The sequence below is a fragment of the Stenella coeruleoalba genome (genome assembly GCF_951394435.1).
Source record: "Stenella coeruleoalba genome assembly, chromosome: 13".
Taxonomy (NCBI): Eukaryota; Metazoa; Chordata; class Mammalia; order Artiodactyla; family Delphinidae; genus Stenella; species Stenella coeruleoalba.
Genome location: NC_137159.1, coordinates 57,547,927 through 57,570,783, shown reverse-complemented (window position 1 = coordinate 57,570,783; position 22,857 = coordinate 57,547,927). Strand labels below are relative to the sequence as shown.

Below are 22,857 nucleotides of genomic sequence, written 5' to 3'. Positions count from 1 at the left end.
AATTCCCAGTCTTACCTCACTTGATATATTTGACTCAGTTGTCTTTCTTGAACACTTTCTTCACCTGTCTTGTGGGATTCCTCCCTGTCATTGTTTTCCTGGAGACTTTCTGAACTAACTAACTGGCCCTTTCTTCTCAGTCTCTTTTTAGTACCTCTGCTTTTTCCCCTAGACTTTCTATGTTATGGAGCCCCAAGTCTCACACTTTCTCCTTTTCCTGTTTGCTTTTCCTCACTTCCTAGATGATTTTATTTGGTACTGCTCGTTTTAAATGAAAACCTGTGGGCTGATGATTCACTGTCAAAGTTATATCTCTAGGCCCACAGTTTACCTTGAAATTCAGTCTCAAGATTTTGTTTCACCTTTGAAGGTAAGGGCTTTGATTGTCTGGTTCACAGCTCTGTTATTAACGTCTGGAATAGTGTCTGACATATGGTAGGTGTTCCATACAGTTCTGTTGAATCAATGACTGAATAAATTTTCTGTTATTCCTACAGCACACAACCTGTTATGTATTTATAACAGTTTCATTTTGAAGCATCCTCTTATCCCTGGGATGGTAATTTTTCTTTTCTTTTTTTTCTTTTTCTTTATTTTTTTTAATAACATAATACTTCATTTAGTTATTGCATAAGTTTGGCAAACAGCACAAAACTTCAGCAACATTTTAAACATGTAAAAAAGTCAAATGCTGAACAGTACTGGAAATCTGTTTTTACATAGTTGGTAATGATAAATACAGGTAGGGTGCTGCGAAGCTAGCAAAATACCAAGGATGGCTTGGCTTCTGAACATACACCACAAAAACACACACAAAAGCAATATAATTTATCTTTACAAAAATTACAGCCAAGCAATAAAAAAGGATGTTAATAACGAAGATACTAACACGTATGTTTATTATGTGTATCTTATGCATTGAAATGCTACACCTTTACCCTGAAATGCCATGTGTAGAGAGCCAGACAGAGTAAATTTAGGCTCATCACTGAGGTTAAGAATTATCTGAGAATTTAATGCTTGTATGTAACATACTCAATTAAAACTTGCTATATACAAGTTCCTAGACCACAACAATGCATTTCACTGTATATCTGAGAAGTTGAGTCTTCTTTGCTGGCATTGTAAAATTTTTGACCAGTGTCAAAATTCTTGTAAAACACACATTGAAGGCATTTTCTAGTGTATGCAATGTTTGGGGCCATTAAAGAATGTGGGAGAAATTCTTAGATTTCACACTAAGTTTCTGCTGAGCTTTGTCAAAGCAAACAGCTCAACTATAAGGCAAGAAAAATTAACCCCCTATAACAGATTAGTGGGTCTTACCAAATAAAGATAAGAATTCAACCTTAGGAAAAAACTCCCTACATAAGCAGGTCTGAAACAGTGGACACTAAAATGAACATCTAAAAATTACCTAACATCTTGATATTCAGTCATTGGTTCAGAAGCCTGACAATGTTTTGGCATATTTTATCTAATTAATTTTTTTGTTGTTGTTTTTTAACATCTTTATTGGAATATAATTGCTCCACAATACTGTGTTAGTTTCTGCTTTTTGCTTTTAACAAAGTGAATCAGCTGTACACATACATACATCCCCATATCTCCTCCCTCTTGCATCTCCCTCCCACCCTCCCTATCCCACCCCTCTAGGTGGTCACAAAGCACCAAGCTGATCTCCCTGTGCTATGTGGTTGCTTCCCACTAAATACTTTATGTTTGGTAGTGTATATATGTCCATGCCACTCTCTCACTTCGTGGGACGGTAATTTTTAACTATTTCTTTCTGAGAGGTCTTCTAGATCTTTCCCAGGAATGGGTCAATTTTTAATCGATCATTCCTCTGTCATTCTATAGCACTTTGCACATATCCACAATGTCATTATTAAATTGGAGAGCTTTATAGTAGTCACTGGTGTATGGATTGGTACATCCTATTAGGATGTGAATTATTTGAGGACTGGAATCATGTTTCATGTACCTTTTTGTCTCCAACACCTAACACCATGCTTGGCATATTATAGATGCAATGACATTTTCGTTGAAAATTGAAACCATTTTCTTCAGTTTGCATAATAAGAACTGAAATCTGTTTCAAAACTTCATAAAGCTTCTCTTTTTTCTGGTTTATAAGTGCAGTGATCTAGCTTTCTTGAGATTCCATGACCAATTCTTTTAAAATTTATTTTATAATAGAGATGTTCATTCCATCATCCTATTGGCCAACAGTGTCCCATTATAGCCATTTATATCTACTAGTAAAAGAAGAATAATCACTCTGCCTTGGGTTCAATCCTGATTTACAGGCTTTTTTAGGTAGAAATAAAAATAGCAATCAAAATATAATGCAAATGTGAGTTTGGAGGTTTGGGGCTTCTTTGTAAATATTTACAAATTAAAATTAATTTCTTTTCAGTATTGTGTATTATTTTCCACCATCAACTCAATGTTATTTACATGTCTGTACATGTATACATGCATAAATATATTCACACATACCTATGATGGAAGAGTGAGAGATAAAAGTAGAAAGAATTACATCAAAATAATAGTTGTTCTCTCTGGGAGACAATTTTTATTTATATATATTTTTCTGTATTTATTTTTTCTATCTTTTATGTATTTTCAAAATTAGTCCAATCATCTTATATGTTTTGTCGCAAAAATATATTAGTCTAAAACAAAAGAGGAGCTATATAATTCTCAAATCTTTAAATCAGACAATAAAATTAGTTTTTAATTTAATATAAAACTTGCATTTTTATTTAGGAATTTTTCTCTTGTTTCTCAAGAGTGACAAAACTAATAGAATATAACAATAGAAGGAGTGGTGAACAGAAAATTCACTGACTCTGAAAACCCTGATCTTGGTTTTCACTTTCATAAATTATGTGACATTTAGAAGGGACTTCACTTTTCTGGCCATCAGTTCCTCTGTCTCTGAACCTAAAGGGCTGGGGCAGATGACCTCTAAAAATCCTCCTCTGGACTCATAAGTTCATTATGAAAATTATTTCTGGGTGCTCTTTGAAATAATGATCTCAAAGTGTCTGAAATTCAGAAAATATCCAGTTCTACAAACCACAGTGTGATAAACATGGCAGAGTTCAACATCGATCTTGACTCTTCTGTTGGGAATTTCTCATTTCAGTTTCTTGTGGGAACCAACAGTTACCGACATATTTTTTACATATATATATATACACACACACACACACATATGTACATATATGTAAAACCATATATGCTTCCATGATTCTGAGCCTTCCTAGGTGCAAGCTACAATTAGAATGTGTGTGAGAGGACATTCAGTTTTGGACGTCATAAGTGTAATTTCAAACACTTTAAAAGAGAGAAAGAAAAGGTTCTGAAAACATTTCTGTAAAATGGGCTTCCTTGGATATGTAGAAGTTGCACATGTGCCAAACTGTGTGTAAGTAAGTTAAGACAGGATCCAATTGATAAGTGCTCGTCTCATAGCCCCAGGCACGTGGTTAAGAAGCAGCTGGAGAAATTGTAAGAATGCCTGAGCAAAATTTAAGCTCCTAGCCAGCTGATATGTTGGGCTCCTGCAGTGCATGGGAGAGACGTACGGTAATGAATGTGTGTGCCAGGAATACTCTGTAAAAAATGTTTTAACATGGGCTAAATTCAGCTATTTTTTTTTACTAAAATTACTACTTTGATTTGTTCTTGGGAGATTTCCTTCCCAATTGTCTCCCTCTCTGGGGACTGACCTTGTGTGAGAAGCAGGGAGGGTAAGGTCCTTGAGAAAGCGAGGAAACTAAAAACAATAGGGCTGAGATACAGCACAGGGTGGAAAGCAAGGAGGATGCTAAGTACCTCTGGAAGGGTGAGAAAGTGGGTTGCTGCCCACCCACTGCCTCCAGAAAGGCATCAGCTAAAACCAGGGCTCAGCCTTGATAACAGCTGTAATAATAATAGTATTTTTAAAACATATTTCTCTAAAGAACTCAAAGCCCTTCCCACTCACAATCTTACTGTGCCTGCAGAGGCCCAGCTACTCGACCCCAGTTAGGCAGGGAGCATTACAAAGAGAATCAAGAGTTGTGGCTTTTGCGGACCACTGTTCTTTCTTGCTGTAGCATCTAGAGCCCAGGAAAGCAGGAAGCATAGAAGATTCAATACCTTTCACCTCATGATTATTATTTCCTTGTAACCCTCAGGAACAAAAACAAACATTAAAAAAAAAAATCACATACCTTTTCTAAAATTTTGTAACTTTGCAAGAATATTTTTGTCATTTTTCAGCCTGTTTCTCCTCTTCTCAATGTAACTTCTCTTTTCCTGGGTATCCATCATTCCCTTCTTAATAGCCTCAGGTACACAAGCTATGCCCTATAGGCTCATTATTAAAAAATCACTCAGGTTTTTAACTTAAGTTAAATTTCTTGAGTCTCATATATTCTAGACCATACTAACTACTTTTCAAGCATGATAGAATCAAAGAAAACAAATTAGTCTTAAAATTTTCATAATAATCATGAGCAGTACCACTAATACAGGTGTAAACATGACTTCTAGATTCTTCTTCAGTATTCATATAATCTTTAAAAATAGAGTAATATAATTGATATCCATCCTCTGATAGTCATTAACATGCTGTTATATTCCTTCAAAACATACAACTGTGAAAGATTCAACTAACTCTGCTTATTTTCTGCTACTGAAGTGTTCTTTTCTCTCCCATTTGCCCACCTTGACAGTGTAGAATTCAAGACTACCAAAGATAGGATATGAGTTTAGTGGCTCATTTTCCAAATATGCAGCAAGGCATGAGTACATTCAGTAAAGAATGCTGGCTAATAGATAATGAGTGTAAGATGATTGGCTTCTTTTTTAAATTTAGCATGTGTATACATCTTTAAGGGGAGATGCTCTCAATTGTGTAGTTTGGAAAAGAAATCATGACAACTATGGGACATATCCTGATGGTTTCTTTTGTTCTGAGCTTGGAGGTAAAATATTGGAGAACACATAGAATTAAACAAAGTTTGAAAATTTGCCCACTCACAAATAGCTCATGCCTGTTACCTATTTTCAAATTATGTATGCTGCCTATAAATGTGATTTGTTTATATTTAGCTAAATAAAAGAAACAAGGACATGTTATTTTGGAGATAGAAGAGGTTTCGAAGAGCTCGTCAGATGGCTTAATTTTATGGAAATTTAAACGTCGTGCACAGAAAATTACTCTTCTGATAGAAATGTCAGTCTCACCACATGCCAAGCTTCTCTACCCCCACTATGTTCTGTGGTTCATGCAGCCACAGGAATGTTGGTGTGAAAATATATAGTTATGTAACGTATGTTGTACTGAGCCATATTAGGGAATTTTATAACGCAATATTTATTTATTTCTGAACATTTTCCGGGATACTTTTCAGAAGTAACTGCTAGAGCCAAAGTTGTCCTTGTCCTTAGACAGACCTTGTCTGGTGTTCAGTAAATAATCATCTAGATGTGAGCATGATTTTTTATTCTAATACCCATTTCCTTGAATCAATCTGGTTGGAAAAGGAAAGTGAACAAAATTGTTCCAATATGTTATAAACACTCTCATCTTCATGTGGAAATTCTTATTTAAAAACCCTGGAGCCATATTTTTGACAAAAAAAAAAGAAAAGAAAGAGCAGATGTATCAAAATTCTCTCATCTTGATTATGATATTAGAAAATATATGTAGCTTATTTTTTAAAACTAGAGCATCACATCATGATTCTTTCATTAGAATTAATAAAATATATTTTCAGAGTTCATAAAAAATGTGATTTTTTTCCTCCTGAAAATAATAGGCAGTAGTCAATGTGATTTTCCAGACAAGATAATAATGTCTTGGCTTTCATCACATTAGTACCTCTGTGTCAATAATCACAGCATGTTTCCAAGCACTTTTCACAGAAGGACTTTTCCAAAATACTTGCTATGCTAGTAACTTAAGAGAACACCTGTATTACCTCTTCTTTCTTGTCCCCTCCTCCATCCCCCTTTTTCTGGCTCCTGACATACAGCAAGAAGGACTTTTCACCAATATCTTTATTGGTTCTGTTTCTCTCTTTCTCTCTTCCTGTCTTTGTCTCTCTGCCCAACCCCATATATATATAGACTATATGAAAATAGATATATAATTCTTTTAATTATAATTTACATGTATTACCATGCAGCATATTATATTATTTAATTATTTATAATAATTAAAATCATTTTAATTTTCTTGTCCAAGATGAATCATCTTTTTAGAAGTAAGTTGCCATGGCAGTTTTGAAAGAGTATGATTTATTCTATTGAAACACCTAATTCTCATGCTTTCACAGTTGGTGGTTTTCAGGCAAAGCAGGTAAAATTTCAAAATGGAATTATGCGTCTTGCATGGAAGACAGCTTTTAGCTAAGACCAAGCTATGTCCTGAAACTCAATGGCACAGTCTATGCTGTTTGTAGATTTAAATATGTATTTTTATGCTGTGTGTTACTTCTAGGCTAGAATCACCTTCAAATATTTATATATGAAAATAATCTTAGGAAACACTTTGAGAGAAATCCAAAGAAAGCATAGAATTAGATCACCAAATCGCTCATACACATCCCAGATTGGACCAAATATTAATAATTTAACTGCGGACTGTATATACTGACTTCTCCTTCAGTTAGCTACTAATTTTTTTAAAATTTGGACTCTTCCAACTATGATAACAATTTTTATATGATGAAGAAAAATTTTAAAGGTCTAAGAAGTTTTTATCCCATTCATTAATACCCACCATAAACATTTATTGAATACTGTTTAAAATGGAAAATTATCAGTTTAATCTTATTCCTTAAAACATTTTTCTCTAGTAGTAACTTTATTTATTAATAATATTAAAAGGGAAAGGTATAAAATAAAATTAAGTGAAGTTGTACTAGATAGCAACTAATTCCTTGATAGCTGAATGCATGCCCTCCTTCTGACTTCCCCATGTAGGACTGAATTTTAATAACTGCAAAAATTAAGCAAGAAAAAGAACTACAGTAAAGAGTAGAAGAGCTAACTTGACGTAACTGTGAGGCAAACTTTACAATGTGCATTGAGTAGCAAATGCAACTGTCATAGTGCAAACTTATATTTTATCATAAATCTGAATTTTATGAATAACTATTTTGAGTAGAGTACTCTCGCTTACATATTTTATAATTAACTTCAGACTTAAGATGACAGTTTGAACACAAACATTTATTCCCTCTAGGATATTCCCTCTAGAATCCCACTCAAAATGTCAGACAGAGGAAGAAATTTTTGCAAAATGAGCAAATATTCCAAGACAGAATGAAAGGGGTTATTAGAATCACAAATTTCAGAAGCTAATAAGCAGGTGGCCAAAAGGGTCTTAACGCAAACCTGATCTCTAAGCCAGGGGAGAAAGCCAAGAAGAGACGAATTAAATACTAGCTAACAACCCAAACACACAAAAGATGATAGCGCTTGTAACATTGGAAGTGGCAATAAAACTAGGACTAAAAAGAAAAGGATTGATCAAAGATGTCTTAAGATGAAATTAAGAAATGGTCGGATCCTCTTCCATCCTGAGCAGTGAAACCACACCAGCAGAAAACTGAAGATTTAGCTTCTGGAAAATGTGAAGAGAACATCTGCTCTTGGGAATAGCAATGGGGCTGAGAATAGAGACACATTCTGAAAACTGGGGAATCAACTGAATTCTGAGATCCCCTGCTTTCGTTTCCAGTTATTAAGGGCTCAATTGTGTCTCCGCACCACCAAATTCATATGTTGAAATCCTAACCCCCAGTATCTCAGAATATGACTATATTTGGAAATAGGACCTTTAAAGAGCTGATTAAGTCAAAATGGGGCCTTTGTGGTGGGGGCCTAATCCAGTCTGATGGTGACCTTACAAGAAGAGGAACCTTGGACGTACAGAGAGGGACCAGAGATGCACACACACAGGGGGGAAGACTATATGAAGACACAAGGAAGGCAGTCTTGAGCAAGGTAAGAAGAGAGCCCTCGGGAAAACAAATTTGCTGACACCTTGATCTTGGACTGCTAGTGTCTGGAACTGTGAGAAATAAATTTCTGTTGCTTAAGCCACCCAGTCTCTGGGATTTTGTTATGGCAACTCTAGCAAACTAATATATCAGTTAACTTCAAGAATACTGGCAAATTCTGGGCAAAAAATTGAAAGAACCTTCTGTGGAGACAATGTTGATTGCTACAACTTCTTAATTCCAATTAAAAAATCAGACAAGGAGTGATATATTTGTCAAAACTTGGATGATATACTTCAGTATTTTCAAAAAGGTAGGTATATAATAAATATAGTTGATTCAATAGAATTAGAAAATTACAACTTTAATCAAATTACTAATTCTTTTATGATTTTCTAAACTACTTTTCATTGAAGTATAGTTGATTTACAATATTATAGTAGTTTCAGGTATGCGATATAGTGATTCAACATTTCCATAGATTATTCTCTGTTTAAAGTTATTACAAAATAATGGCTATATTCCTGTGTTGTACAATATATCCTTGTTGCTGATTTATTTTATTTACTTATTTTTTAACATCTTTATAATTGCTTTATATTGATGTGTTAGTTTCTGCTGTATAAAAAAGTGAATCAGCTATATATATATACCCCCATATCCTCTCCCTCTTGCGTGTCCCTCCCACCCTCCCTATCCCACCCCTCTAGGTGGTCACAAAGCACACAGCTGTTCTCCCTGTGCAATGGGGCTGCTTCCCACTAACTATCTATTTTACATATGGTAGTGTATATATGCCACTCTCTCAGTTCGTCCCAGCTTACCCTTCCCCCTCCCTATGTCCTCAAGTCCATTCTCTATGTCTGCATCTTTATTCCTGTCCTGCCCCTGTGTTCTTCGGAACCTTTTTTTTTCTTTTTCTTTTTAGATTCCATATGTATGTGTTAGCATCCGGTATTTCTTTTTCTCTTTCTGACTTACGTCACTCTGTATGACAGACTCTAGGTCCGTCCACCTCACTACAAATAACTCAATTTCATTTCTATTTATGGCTGAGTAATATTCCATTGTATATATGTGCCACATCTTCTTTATCCATTCATGTGTTGATGGACACTTAGGTTGCTTCCATGTCCTGGCTATTGTAAATAGTGCTGCAGTGAACATTGTGGTACATGTCTCTTTTTGAATTATGGTTTTCTCAGGGTATATGGTCAGTAGTGGGATTGCTGAGTTATATGGCAGTTCTATTTTTAATTTTTTAAAGAACCTTCATACTGTTCTCCATAGTGGCTGTATCAATTTATATTCCCACCAACAGTGCAAGAGGGTTCCCTTTTCTCCACACCCTCTCCAGCATTTATTGTTTCTAGATTTTTTGATGATGGCATTCTGACCGGTGTGAGGTGATACCTCATTGTAGTTTTGATTTGCATTTCTCTGATGATTAGTGATGTTGAGCATCCTTTCATGTCTTTGTTGGAAATCTGTATATCTTCTTTGTAGAAATGTCTATTTAGGTCTTCTGCCCATTTTTGGATTGGGTTACTTGTTTGTTTTTTTTTTAACATCTTTATTGGGGTATAATTGCTTTACAATGGTGTGCTAGTTTCTGCTTTATAACAAAGTGAATCAGTTATACATATACATATGTTCCCATATCTCTTCCCTCTTGTGTCTCCCTCCCTCCCACCCTCCCTATCCCACTCCTCTAGGTGGTCACAGAGCACTTAGCTGATATCCCTGTGCTATGCGGCTGCTTCCCACTAGCTATCTACCTTACGTTTGGTAGTATATATATGTCCATGCCTCTCTCTCGCTTTGTCACAGCTCACCCTTCCCCCTCTCCATATCCTCAAGTCCGTTCTCCAGTAGGTCTGTGTCTTTATTCCTGTCTTACCCCTAGGTTCTACATGACATTATTTTTTTTCTTAAATTCCATATATATGTGTTAGTATACGGTATTTGTCTTTCTCTTTCTGACTTACTTCACTCTGTATGACAGACTCTAGGTCTATCCACCTCATTACAAATAGCTCAATTTCATTTCTTTTTATGGCTGAGTAATATTCCATTGTATATATGTGCCACATCTTCTTTATCCATTCATCCGATGATGGGCACTTAGGTTGTTTCCATCTTTGGGCTACTGTAAATAGAGCTGCAATGAACATTTTGGTACATGACTCTTTTTGAATTTTGGTTTTCTCAGGGTATATGCCCAGTAGTGGGATTGCTGGGTCCTATGGTAGTTCTATTTGTAGTTTTTTAAGGAACCTCCATACTGTTCTTCATAGTGGCTGGACCAATTCACATTCCCACCAGCAGTGCAAGAGTGTTCCCTTTTCTCCACACCCTCGCCAGCATTTATTGTTTCTAGATTTTTTGATGATGGCCATTCTGACTGGTGTGAGATGATATCTCATTGTAGTTTTGATTTGCATTTCCCTAATGATTAATGATGTTGAGCATTCTTTCATGTGTTTGTTGGCAGTCTGTATATCTTCTTTGGAGAAATGTCTATTTAGGTCTTCTGCCCATTTTTAGATTGGGTTGTTTGTTTTTTTGTTATTGAGCTGCATGAGCTGCTTGTAAATTTTGGAAATTAATCCTTTTTCAGTTGCTTCATTTGCAAATATTTTCTCCCATTCTGAGGGTTGTCTTTTCATCGTGTTTATGGTTTTCCTTGCTGTGCAAAAGCTTTTAAGTTTCTGTTCTGTAGGAGTTGTTCCACATGTAGATGTAGTTTTGATGTATTTGTGGGGAGGAAGGTGATCTCCACATCTACTCCTCTGCCATCTTGAAGGTCCTCTACTTATTTATTTTATACATAGTAGTTTGTATTTCTTAAATCCCTACACCTATAGTGCCCTCCCACCCTTCCCTCTCCACTGGTAACCACTAGTTTGTTCTCTTAATATGTGAGTCTTTTTGTTTTGTTACATTCATTCATTTGTTTTATTTTTTAGATTCACATATAAATGGTAACATAGAGTATTTGTCATTCTCTGTCTGACTTCTTCACTAAGCATAATACCCTCTAGGTCCATCCACATTGTTGAAAATGGCAGACTTTCTTTCTTTTTTATGGCTGAGTAATATTCCATTGTTTGTATATACCACATCTTTTTAATCCATTCATCTGTTGTTGGACATTTAGATTGCTTCCGCATCTTGCCTATTGTAAATAATGCTGCTATGAACATTAGGGTGCATATATCTTTTCAAATTAGTGTTTTCATTTTTTTAGGATGTATTCCCAGGAGTGGAGTTGCTGGATCATGTGGTAGTTCTAGTTTTAGTTTTTTTGAGGAACCTCCATACTGTTTTCCATAGTGGCTACACAAACTTACATTCCCACCAACAGTGTACTAGGGTTCCCTTTTCTCCGCATCCTTTCCCACACTTGTTATTTGTGGTCTTTGTGATGATAACCATTCTGACAAGTGTGAGGTGATAGCTCATTGTGGTTTTTTCATTGTGGTGCTGTCACTATTTTCAGATGACATGATACTATAAATAGAAAATCCTAAAGTCTGCACCAAAAAAACTATTAGAACTAATAAGTGAATTCAGTAAAGTTGCAGGATACAAGATTAATATAAAAAAACCTGTTGCTTTTCTAGACACTAAAAATGAACTATCAGAGAAAACAAGAAAACGATCTTATTTAAAATCACATCAAATGGAATAAAATACCTAGGAATGAACTTAACCAAGTAGGTGAAAGACCTATAATCTGAAAACTATACAATGTTGATGAAGGAACATTGAATACCTAGAAATTGAAAGAGGTTCCATGTTTGTGGATCAGAAGAATTAATATTTTTAAAATTTCATACTACCCAAAGCAGCCTGCAGATTTAATGCAATCCCTTATCAAAATACCCATGATGTTTTTCAGATAACTGTAGCAAATAATTCTAAAATTTATATGGAACCACAAAGGACCCCGAATTGCCAAAGCAATCTTGAGGAAAAGGAACAAAGCTGGAGGTATCAGGCTCCCTAACTTCAAGTTATACTACAAAACTACAGTAATCAAGACAACATTTTACTGGCACAAAAACAGACACATAGGTTAATGGAACAGAATAGAGAGCCCAGAAATAAACCCAAGCACTTATGGTCAATTAATCTAAGACCAAGGAGGCAAGAATATACAATGGAAAAAAGTATCTTCAATAAGTGGTGATGGGAAAACTGAACAGCTACACGTAAAAGAATGAAATTAGAATATTTCCTCACACCATATACAAAAATAAACTAAAAATGGATTAAAGACTTAAATGTAAGACCTGAAACCATAAAACTCCTAGAAAAGAACATAGGCAGAACACTCTTTGACACAAATTGTAGAAATACATTTTTAGATCTGTCCCCAAGGGCAAAAGAAACAAAAATAAAAATAAACAAATGGGACATAAATAACCTAAAAGCTTTTGTGCAACAAAGGAAACCATCCACAAGATGAAAAGACAACTTACTGAATGGGAGAAAAATATTTGTAAATGAGATGATTGATAAGGGGTTAATATCCAAAATATATAAACAGCTTAATATAAAAAGCAAACAACCCGATTAGAAAAATTGTCAGAGTACCTTAATAGACATTTTTCCAAAGAAGAGATACAGATGACCAACAGGCACATGAAAATATGCTCAACATGGCTAACCATCACAGACATTTTCTAAACTTTTTTGTGTTGCATGTAAAATTTCTTGTGAAATTCTTACATTATACCCATTTAAACATTTCATTACATTATTTTGTTGTGTGTTTTAGAAATCAAATTTTAAAATATATAAGAACTTTAAGAATTGCATCTGTCTTTGATGATCTGTCAAGTATCAGATGGTATGATTAGCAATATTATTAAGAGAAGTATTTATAGATCACATTTTAAATGATCTAAACCAAAATGCAACTAATGGATCACCTAGCCTAACTTTGTCAATTTAACAATAAGATAACTATGATCAAGAGAAACATGCAGGCAGAAAGTGAAAATGAAATACACATGTCATCAAAATATCTCTTTGCCTTTCTCCATATTGGGTCTAATGCAGATTTCACACATTTGCATGATTTTTGTTTTTAAAGATTTATGAATTCATCAGAAAATGTTAAAAATATAAACACACAAATATGTTAATGTTGAATAGTAATTCTCTGTACCTTAGCACACAAATTTTCACCATTTTAACCTTCTTATGTTAATCTTCCAGAAATGTATAGATGCTTGTGTCTCTACATATGTTGCATATTGCTCTATTACAGTTTTTTACTTAGTGTCATCTTCATTAAAATGCAGTTATCTGAATGGATATCTTATTATATATACTATAGTGAACACTTAATCAGAATAGATATCCAGTCTTATTCATAATTGTTCTCTTAACAGTTCTAGTAATCTTTCACAAGTTAGTTATAAGGTAGATTACATAAAATTAAGAAGTAAACTGATGAGATTACTGAAGAGACCTTATGAACCAGATGAATGAATTCAAAGCAACTGGGTGGGGTAGTTGTAACTGTTAAAGCAGGGCAGTAGGATTTAATATATCTTCAAGTGGCCAGACAAATGTCAATTTTCATTGTCTGAGATAAGTGGATGCCTGACAGATGCATCACCAGCAGGACCTTGGAGAGCTCTATGGTTTGCAGTCCATTTGCTCCAGGCTGCAGCTGGGTTGATTTCATCCTTGTGGAGTTAGACTCAATAGGCTTAAATGTATTCCAACCAATTATTGGTATTACTGGGCCTATTGAAACAGGTTACAAATCCAGGAGTCTTAAACTTTACGGGTTTCTCCAGAAATCACTAATATTTGGAGAACTTAAATATAGTATAAGTTTAGGGAGGTGGGGGGAGGTACTCATAATCAAGTAAACCTATTTAAAGCCTTAAGACTGTGTGTGTGTGTGTGTGTGTGTGTGTGTGTGTGTGTGTATAAAGTTTTATTTAAATAGAAAAAACAGCAAATAATACAATAAATAGCGACTTATATATCTAAAGATTAAAAATGAGAGTAATATAAACTTAATTTTTCTCCTTGCTTCCTAGAGATAAAATTTTGAGTGTCCCTTCTTTTGAGGTCAGAGGAGAAAATTTTAATTCTTTTTGTACTGTTGGAAAAGTAACTATTTTATGAATGTTCAAATAATCATATGAAGGGTCCTAATTTTCTTTCATAAAGAAAATACATTACCAAATTTGTTAACCACTAGAAGAATTCTTATCCTACCCTCTTTGGTTTTCAGGAGTGTGAGAACAGTAAGATCAAGGCAAAAAAAAAACGAAAAAAGCTGACTTCCCTTCTTAAAGGCAGCGTTCATAATCTGATGCTATATTTTTATAGAGAGGAGCTGATATGCTTTTTTCCTAAAATATGACATTCAAAAATAGAATATAAAGATTATGTCTGTATGAATGCTAATATCCCAGTCATTGTGCGAAGCACTTTCAGTGATGCTTTCTGCATTGCAAATTTTGGCATAACTTCCTTTTCATCTTATATAAATCTAGATGTAAAAACAAACACCAAAACCAGAAATTGGGGGAATTCATTTTTGCAACTAGATTTTGGTAATAATTTGATAAGTTACAACAAAGGTCTAAAATGTACTGACTAGATATACATACAAGTTCTGCCTTCTTACAGATAGAAATATGTACTCATTACCAATTGGCCTATAGGTAATATGCAAGTACCTATTGAAGACATTTTAGTTATTGGGTGCAGTAGAATAAAATACAGCCAGGTTTAAATTTTTATTCCTTATTATCTTGGACAATTTTGTTAATTGCTCAGCCTAATTTTGGTCATCCATAAAATGAGGATACATATACCCAACTTACACAGTTATAATGAAGATTAAAAGAGAAAGTGTAAGTGAAAGGATGCAGCCCATAGTGGAGTCTCATCATTCATAAGTTAGATTCCTCCACACACGCTCTCATTCTTCCCTTGATACATATCAGAAGAAACTGTAGTAGTTTGCAATTCCCTCTAAGATAACTCAGGTTACTGGGTTACTAGCCTTAGAGAATGCAAATGAGTCCTTTCTGGGCACAGGGTTGAGTGGGCCTGCAAAATGCTGTGTAGTGGTGTGTAGTGGATAAAATGTGTCCTCCATTTCCCTCTGTATTCCACAGTTCTGTGCCCTCACAGAAGCACAACCTCTCCTCTCCTCAGGCACCCACTGGTGAGCCCTCTTCTCCATCCCACCTTGATCCACATGGGTGTATTATTGCAAAGTGGCGAGAAGAGGATGTCTCTAACTGTCTGCCATATCGACATGCTAGTAGGGAGCAAGTTGTCATGTTAGTCCATCTTCAACTGATTCCTATTATTCCCAATGGGCCTCAGTTTCCTCATTATTGGAAAAAATGAATACATAGTTGGGGGAGTAGAGGCATGGTTACATTCCATTTCATTACCTTAGTGGGGAAATAGGCAGAAAGCAAATATGATTAAAAGGATTGGAGAGGAATGTGGAGAATTGATAATGACACATTAGCTGATAATAGCAACTAATAAAACATGCTATGATTTCTTTAATGTCTGTATTCTTCACTAGATCATAACCTTTCAGGAGCAGGATTTGTGTCTGTTTTACTCACAATCTTAATTTTCTACGTGGACAGATAGGCATAAAATAAACATTCATGAAATGAATACATGTGCTTATGGATACATTATATTGGGGTAAATATGTATAACTAGTAAAATGATATGCAAAATAAAAACAATGTGGGATAATGAGTGTTTTGATCTTTTAGCCAAATTTAAAGTGCTGTATTTCTTTTTTAAAAAATATTTTAAAAGATGATAAGAAAATATGGGATGAAATCTAAAATCTATTCCAGCTCTAAATACTAGGTTGAGAAATTTTGGAGGAAAGAGGTCTATTTCTGTCACCTTCTGTAAATCAACTATACTTCAATAAAATAAATTAAAAGAAAAAGAAAAAAGTCACATTGCTGGGAATCACTCAAAGAACTTGCCTTTATAAAGAAAAAAAATCGTTTGCTGCACCATTGCCAAAACCATCCTCCAAGAACCGTGATATGAGATCCATCTCGCAACCCTTAGACTGTGCTTCCCCCACCATTGTTTCCATTATGAATTTCCAGTTTTAATTTGTCTTCTTACATCAACATCTTCGAAATCTCAGCCTTGCTATTACTTGCCGTTAAGCTTGTGCTGATGCAATCTGCCTGTTCTTTTATGTGGCAACAAAATCACCACATTTCAGTGGCTATTAATCCATTTTAAAAGCTGAGGAGTGCCAAGGAGAATACTTTTATTTGTCTCATGCAGTATGTTTTTGAGCCCAGGAATTTCTTGAATGTTTCTACGGCAACATGTTGCCAGAAAAGGAAAGAAGCATTGATGTAAGCCTGGCCTCATGCCATTGAGTTACCGGCCATGTTAAAATTGTTAATTATTTGAAATTAAGTTCAAGTTCACAAAGACTTTATCATTCTTCCTTTTAGAAAACTTCTTCACAAGTAAAGACTCACAAAGATAAGAAAATTAAATTTTATTAAGAAAGTTAGTTTGTGAACTTGTCAGATTGATTCTTAAAAATATTATAGCCAAATAGCTCATCTTTTCTATAGGTGTCTTTGAGTCAAAAATCATTTTTTTTGACTTGTTAATCTTTTCAGTGCATTCAAAATCAAAGGTGTTTGAAATCTTTACAGTCAGTAACCATTTATTTTAAGTAAATAGTATTTAAAAGTAAGATCATCTGAAAGTAAGATATCAATTGAAATGATTAAAATTAAAATGTATCTGATTTAGAAGTAAAATAAAAGATGTTGATTCAGGGTTGTATCAAATAATTACATATTAAGTATTATGGTTATAGGATTAGGAGTGAAGTTATTCTGGAAAACTTTTACATAAATAAAATGTGAGCATTTTTAACTCAAATGATCACTATATGAAGTTATGACAAGAGCTTGTTTGTGTGACTGTGCCTACATCGGTGAGCTTGTCATGTGTTTTACTCTATTTTGCATTAAATGTGTACATTCTTTCCTGTGTGAGAAGTTTGTTTTCTACTAAGTAATTTTCCCCTTCACTTTTTTAAAATACAGAAGACAGTATAAAAAACAAAATAGAGAGTTTTCTTAAATATATTGTAGTAAAGAGAAACATGGCAGATCTAAGTAGGCTGGTGTGGAAAATATGTAATTAAAGACAAAACAAAAGGTCACTCTGACTCTTCTCCTTTTAATTTAGAGGAAGTATATTGGTGAAGAAATTCAGTTATTTATGAGAACATTTTAGAAATTAATAAATGCAGCTTATGCCATGTCTGTTTCCTTACTGTATATAGAATTATAAGAACAAGTTCAAAGGAAAAAATAATAAGTATTTTTATTTTTATTAATAGGTCACTGTGGAGTAAGCCAGACTTAAGAAGATCTATAAAATCTTTTTAAAATTTATTTTTATTTATTATTTACGCATTAAAATTTTTTTATTGTTATAATTAACATATAGTATTATATAGTTTCAGGTTACAACACAGTGATTTTATATTTTTATTCATTATGAAATGATCACCACAATAAGTCCAGTTACCATCTGTCACCATGTAAAATTGTTACAGTATCATTGACTATATTCCCTATGTGTACATTACATCCCCATGACTTATTTATTTTAAAACTGGAAGTTTGTGCCTCTTAATCCCCTTCACCTATTTTGTTGGTCCCCCCACCCTCCTCCTTTCTGGAAACCACCAGCATGTTCTCTGTATCTATGAGTATGTTTCTGGTTTTCCTTGCTGGTTTTTTTTTTTTTAAGATTGCACATATAAATTAAATCATACAGTGATTTTTTTTCCTCTGAGAACCCTTGAACACTGTTGGTGCGAATGTAAATTGGTGCAGCCACCATGGAACACAGTACGGAGTTTCCCCCAGAAACTAAAAATAAAACTACCATATGATCTAGCAGTTCCACTTCTGGGTATTTATCCAAAGAAATTGAAAACACTAAATCGAAAACATATGTATGTTATGTTCATAGCAGCACTATTTACAATAGCCAAGATATGGAAGCAACCTAAGTGCCTGTCAATAGATGAATGGATAAAGATGTGGTATATCTACACACTAATGCAATACTACTCAGCCACAATAAAGAATAAAAACTTCCATTTGCAGCAACATGGATGGACCTGGAGGGCATTATGCTACATGAAATAAACAATATTTCCTTATTTCTAATCGTGGCCTGTTCTTTTCCACTTAGAGAAGACCCTTTAACATTCCTTTTATGCCTAATTTAGTGGTGATGAACTCCTTTAGCTTTGCTTGTCTGGGAAACACTTTATCTCTCCTATCCCTTCTGAACGATAACCTTGCTGGATAGAGTATTCTAGGTTGTCAGTATTTTTCCTTTCAGCACTTTAAATACATCCTGCCACTCCCTTCTGGCCTGTAAAGTTTCTGCTGAAAAATCTAATAATAGTCTTGTGGAGTTCCCTTTATATGTGATTAGTTGTTTTTCTCTTGCTGCCTTTAAGATTCTGTATCTTTAACTTTTGCCCTATTGATTATAATGTCTTGGTGTGGCTCTCTTTGTGTTCATCTTGTTTGAGACTCTCTGTGTTTTCTGTGCCTGAATGAGTTTCCTTCCCCAGGTTAGGGAAGTTTTCTTTAAATAAGTTTTCTATCCCTTTATCTCTCTTTTCTCCTGGACCCCTTTAATGAGAATATTAGTATGCTTGATGTTTCCTACAGATCCCCCTACAGATTTCTCATTTGAAAACAATTCTTTCTACTTTCTGGTGCTCTGATTGGGTGATTTCCACTTCTATCCAGATTCCTTATCCATTCTTCTGTTATCATCTAGCCTGCTGTTGATTCCCTCTATTTTATATATATATATATATATATATTTTAATTTCAGTCATTATATTCTTAAACTCTGATTGGTTCTTTCTTATATTTTCCAAGTCTTTGTTGAAGTGCTCACTGAGTTCCTTCCTTTTTCTCCAGAGTTCAGTGATCATCCTTATGACCACTTCTTTGAACTTTTTATTAGCTAAATTATTTGTGTCCCTGTTTTGTTAGGGATTTTTTCTGGGTTTTATTTTGTTCTTTCGTTTGGAACAATTTCCGTCGCATTTTGTTTGACTTTCGGTTTCTGTTTCTATAAATCAGGTGAAACCTCTACCTCTCTTGGTCTTGAAGGAGTGGCTTTGTGAAGATTGCTTGCACCTGGAGGCCTTGGCGGGCTGGCCGGAGCTGGAGCAGGTGTGAGCCTGAAGCAGTCCCTGGGGAGTACTACACCTGAAGCCACTTTGCTGGGGCAGCTGGAGGTGGGGCAGGCACAAGTCAGGCGCGTCCTGGGGAGGCTCAAACAATGCCCGCTTGCTGCTGCAGTCAACCCCGAGAGTTCCAGCAGTTCCCTGACAGTTTACGGAAGCTCTAAGGTTAGTAAATGAATTTCCTTCCAATATAATGTAGATGCCCTTTAAAGAGCTGTTTCTTTCGATGTATCCCAGCATGGGTGAGTCTGTGCTCGGGCCTCTCAGCAGTATCCCTCTGTACTGCAGGTCGCTGCAACAAGGATACGTGGATACCGTTTCTCTGTCTTTCCTACCTGTTTCTCTGTGGTCCTTCTCTGCGCAGTAGCTGTTCAATCAGCCCTCAGGTCTTCTTCAGGAAGAATTGCTCTATTTGTAGGTGTAGATTCAGTGTGTTCAGGGGAGGTGGGCTCGGGGTCTTCCCTCACCACCATCTTGGATCATTGTTTCTACAAAATCTTTATTGCTTAGATGCCAAACTCTATTAAACAAAATTTTGTAAAGCCTCTAGTTTTCAAATTACACCCCTTCCATATGAAAATATTGACATAAAATCTTTCAATCAGTACCATATTGCTGCAGCAAAGTATTATTTTTCCAAATGACCATAGCTAGAACTAGAGTTCCTATAAATTATTGTTAACTGAAAATTTATTTATAACAAGCACTTGTTAGTATTACCTTAAAACAAAATAAGAATGCAAAATTTATATTTTTTTATCACATTGATTGAATGGGTGGGGACATATTACTTCTTCACTATAAACTTCATATTTAAATGTTATCCCCAAAGTAGATTTTTAATCTATGGTGTCTAATCCATTTTAAGCCATGCTTTAAGATATATCTGGATATAAGAATGAGAGCTATGGTTCTACCTTTTTCCTGTGATTCATATGAAAAATTCAAATATCCCATTAAAGGGAACTTAAGGGCAAGTGGGGCAGCATGATGGTGTAGGTCAAGGTGGGATAAATAGAGGAGAAACAAAGAAAATGGAAACAGAAATCTCAGAGTGAGATGGAAATAATTTATTCAAAAGCCCTTTCAATAATGACTGCAGTGGACTGTATGGCAGAAGCTCCATCTCATGGATCACATCCAAAAATGAAGTTTTCTCTTGGCCTCTTCCTTGGGCGTAGAGGAGCATTTGAGTGTTTTCTCTGTTGTGACCTCTTGCCCTCAGAAGAAGCTGGTGTCATCTTGGCAACAATACCATGTTACTTTGCTAGCCAGGTCCTCCAGAACAAAAGCGATGAATTACAAAACCCCTTTATTCTTCTACAGACAACAATAACAGGTGAAACGTGTTAGGCAGCAGAAAGGCAGAAGTTTCTAGGAGGTCACATCCATCAGATATATTATTTCCTTAACAAGTTCAGTGAAATAAATTTGGATTTTGATATGTACGGGATGAACACAGAGAACACTCGTTATCAGATGATTTAAAGAGAATTGGAGATGATCCTCCACAGACGATTGATTATAGCTAGGATCATTCTAGCAGGCAGACTTTTGAAATACCAGGTTTTGTTTGTTACCTTAAAAATTCTCTTACACCGTTCCTTAAAAATAGATGGGGACAAAATTCTACCGTGTAGCTTTTAAATATTTTCATCTACAGAGGTTCTTGTTTTATGGCCAAAAGATAGCTGTGCAGTAGACATCTCTATTTATTGAGGGTGAATCTCTGGCCTGAGGATGTCTTATAAAGTTTGCAAGCAGCGAGCAAAGTGGGAGCTTGGACAAGAACGACTGATTTTTAGCTGTGTGTGTGTGTGTGTGTGTGTGTGTGTGTGTGTTTGTGTGTCCTAACACTTGAAGTTTTATTCCTAGTCGAGCTGTGTTGTTCAGATTAATCACGTTGACAAAACTGTTCCAGTTGCAATTTGGAGGATTCCTCACTTTTTTATTTATGTATTTTGTTTGTTTTCAGTTCATGGTTCAGGTTTTATCCTACATCCAGGGAACACAGTGAACCTGTAGTTTTAATTTTATTGTCTTTGGCTTTTATGATGGCTGTCATTTTTGTCTTCCTGATCTATAGTTCCTGATCTAGAAATGAGTTACTTTTATCAAATAGCGCCTTGCAGAAGGAGTACAACTATTTTCAGCAATAAAGCTAAACTTGTGTAGTTCTCCTGCCTGACTTTAGTTCTGTACTTACGCTTTCTTCCAAAGTGATAGGTCAGTAAGGTTAGGGGTGGCCAGTGAATCAGGAGAAAAGCAGAGGAAGAAGAGAAATACTGTACAGTGTTTCAGAGCATATGGAGGAGAGAACTTCCAAATATATAACCTATATATTTCCGTGGTAGTTTAAAGTATTATGCAAGAGTATAGTTAATTTAAATTATTTGTGTATAAAATTGGTAAAATGCTGATGCTATTTACGTGTATAGAATAAGAACCCTCCATCTGAAAGGTTTTATGTCAAAATGTATCAGGTTAGGCAGTAATAAATAACACTGAGGTGAGACACAGGAATTGAAAAGTTAACAAGCACAGCGACTTAATGAAGGGAGCTATGCTTTAAGAACTGTGGCTGTGAGTATTCTTATATGTTCTATTACAGTTTCCAGAAGTTGGAGTAGAAAACAAACATAGCATTAAGAGGTGCCTGAACTGAGAACACATGGAAGATGCACATGCATTTACTGAGTTCAATTACTATCAAAACCTTCCTGTGTACTGAGGTCAATTCACCCTCCTAGGTTTCTCTGGCATTAGGTTATAAATTGTATAATAAAATTTCATGGTATGTTTGAGTTTAACTTATGAAAATTTGATATATTCTGGCAACTTCTATATATGGGATTTTGCTGATTTCAGATACAAATGCAAATTAATATTCCCAGCTACATATTATAAAATATTTATTAAATGTCTGTATTCTATTTTTCCTCAACACATAGCCAGTAATAGCCAGGCTTTCCTATAAATTTAATTGACAGTCTACTTCAGAAATCTATCGAGTTTCTTGAAAGCAGGGACTTTATGTTATTTGGATTATATTTCTGGCATCAAATGCAAACCTGAATTTCAAGTACAGAAACAGTATGTTTTCGTACAAATACGTCTTGTATTCTAATCTTCTGTGTATCTAGGAATAAGCACTGATTTTTCAAGCATTAATCTACATTATCTAATATTGTACATCAACTATACCTCAATAAAAAAGTAAACTATAAATGTACATTTATTGTCAGAAACTTAAAGTAGAATTATTTTGATTAGCAGTTAGTAATTTTTTTTTCTGTAAAAGGCTAGATAGTAAATATTAGAGGTTCTTTGGCTGTAAAATCTCTGTTGTAACTACTCAACCTGCAGTTGTAGTGCAAAAGCAGCCGCAGAAAACACCTAAACAAATGGGTATGGCTGTGTTCTGATAAAACTCTATTGACAAAAACAGGTGGCGGAGTGGACTTGGCCAATGCTTTACCTACTCCTGGTTTGTTTGTATCATTAACAATATTCATTTCCCATCCTTTTCAGTCTCCCTGCCTGAGTGAT

The 22,857-nt window shown here is 35.0% G+C and overlaps 1 long non-coding RNA gene across 2 annotated transcripts in view; it reads left to right on the top strand.

Moving 5' to 3' along the window:
* LOC307196130 overlaps positions 1-22,857 on the top strand; it is a 538,765-nt gene that overhangs the window by 110,191 nt on the left and 405,717 nt on the right. For both annotated transcript variants that reach the window (XR_013831048.1, XR_013831049.1), the window contains exon 3: positions 19,202-19,473. This is a non-coding gene — a long non-coding RNA (uncharacterized lncRNA). The remainder of the gene's footprint in view (positions 1-19,201; positions 19,474-22,857) is intronic.